Consider the following 2,624-nt stretch of genomic DNA (forward strand, 5'->3'; position numbering starts at 1 on the left):
GGGCTAGTTTCCATTTTTCGAGCTGTCGAAGTGCTTGAAAAATGTTGTACACATTATTTACAAATTTGCATTATGTTTTGAGAAACCACTGTAAGACTTTGATTGTGTATACTTTCTGTGTAAAGAATGTCACGAGTGCGTGATTGATTGCTTTATGTCCATTGTTGTGGTGCCTTTGTTTTTTTCCCTCAAGAATTTATCTCTTGAACACGCAAATGGGTACTAATATAAGTGTAATGACTGAGAAAATTTCAGACCTTAAATAATACAATTTATGTATTTTTAAGCTAAAAATTTTCCTAGAAAATATTATGTTATATTATGAATAGAGGATTTATGGAATTAATATATGTATTCCTAAGTTCTATAGTATATTTCATGTTAAGTTCATGTTTCGATCAAGTAAATTCGATCGATAAATTCTCACCGTACTTTAAGGCAGAATAATTTTCAGTACAAGTATAGTTTGAGAATCTTAATTTCAAGAATCTCCAAGCACAGTACGATGTTAGCAGTGTATAAAAAAACGCACTGACATTTTAAAAGAAGAAAAAAATCCTTAATTGTCAGACAGCTAGGTTAAAGTCACAAGATAAATACCCATAGTAGAAGGGTACAATGTGAGTTCAGGAGTTGACACCGTCATAAACAACGTCATTCCCGGAATCTAATGCAGAATAGTTAAATTTAGAATTTGTTCAGTCTAGAATTAATTTCAAGACTTGAAACAGTTCAAAATATTACGCGACTAAGAATATAAAATAATATTAAATTATTCAGAAATTAATATTGAACTGTAAGTAGTAGATTAAATTACGTGAGCTAAATTAATTATCTCTAATCAGTATAAATTTAATCTGTTTAGAGGAAATATTTGAGGATAAGATCAAGCACGTAATCTTGCCTTAATCAGACACTTTATATAGTAAAATTTTTAGGGTTCTATCATTTTCTCTCTCTTGCTCACGTTCACTCTCTCTCTCCTCTCACGTTCTCTCACAAAACCATCAATGGCCAAATACTCAAGTTGAGATTCCGACCTCTGTTTTTGACACCGCCGGTGTCAATAGAAAGATCTCGACGAGCTGAGTTCAACGATATGCGACACGACCTCCAACTCCACCGGAATCAGCTGCAATCGCCGGCGGAAGTTCTGAAAATAACCATTTGATATCTCCGCCATCCGACCTCCCATTGACAGCGAGACGAAGAAAACCCATCCATTTTCACAGCTCGATTATGGCCGGAGCGCCGCCGTCCGTGGTGGTCGGAATCGCCACTGCTGCCGCCTTCATTTCTCTCTCTCCATGCCGTCGTGGATGTCACCGCCCCCACCAATCAACTCAGAAGCCGATGCCCAGTAGATCCCGACCAGCAGCCACTGTCGCCGTCGCAGTTTGGCCGAAAAACGGAGCCACTGCCGTCGTCCGTGGAGGGAAGAGGTGGTTCCGACGATCTAACCGTTGGATCGTAGTGACTTTGGTGTCACAACACTCAGAAGGAAGTGGGTAAGAAAACCCCTCAACCAATTTTAAGAATTGATGACCGGAATACTGAGATTTGGGTCGCCGGATTTTACCGACGTTGCCGGTCCCGATAGGTACTGTTATAGGCCGAATGGTGTGAAATTGACCACATCAATGGACTCAGAAGGGTCAAGTTAGGGGGGGTAGGACCCAAGTCCGCCGCGGAAAAACTCTCCGGGAGCCTCCGCCGCCGTACGCCGCTGCCATATTTCGGCGAGGTGTCGTTTCTCAGGCTATCGACATCCGTTTGATGATCCGAGACCATATCCCGACTCGTTTTGACGTGCTGAACGAAATGGTGACGTCCGTTCAACCAAATTCGATTCTTATAAGAATGGTCTGGTACTGGTTGCACGCAGATCGATGTGGTTCAGACTAAACAAGTGAAGATCAGAATTGAGTGTTTAAAGCTACGATGTTCCTCAAGGATTATTCATAGTGCTTGCAGCTTTTCCCAAAATTAGTTTTGAGGAATACGCAGGAGGACACGACAAGCGAGATACTATCAGAACCGCTAAGCTCAGAATCCAGGCAAGTACAAACCTTGCTTACAGTTTAATTAAGATAGTCATATAAAGCGTATGATTTTCACGAAATACGTTAATTATGAGATTCGTGAATTAGGTTTATGTTTATGTTAAACGTCATATATAGTTTCCAATAAATAACGGTTTTCAAATAAGCGGGTAAGCGAAAATCGTAAAGAAACGATACGCTAGACACTTAATTTTACGACGTTAAATACGGACCTCAACACTATTATGAGCCCGTCAAGTGAGGTAAAGTAAAGTTTATTAAAAGTGTATTATGGATGATAATTTGATTAATTATTAAAACTAATTAATTAAATTATCTAAAACTTAGAATATGGTTAAGGAAGTTAATTAATTACTAAGATTAATTAACTAACTTATGTATACTTAGTATATGAATAAAAGGGTTAATTAATTACCAAAATTAGTTAACTAAATTATTAGACTTATTATAAGGATAAGATAATTAATGAATTATCAATTTAGCATAAATTTGTAATGGCAATTAAGGAAAATAAGATTTTCAGGATTTAATAAATTGATCCTTATAGTAAATTATCCTTCA

Source organism: Morus notabilis, unplaced genomic scaffold (genome assembly GCF_000414095.1).
Source record: "Morus notabilis unplaced genomic scaffold, ASM41409v2 Scaffold1666, whole genome shotgun sequence".
Taxonomy (NCBI): Eukaryota; Viridiplantae; Streptophyta; class Magnoliopsida; order Rosales; family Moraceae; genus Morus; species Morus notabilis.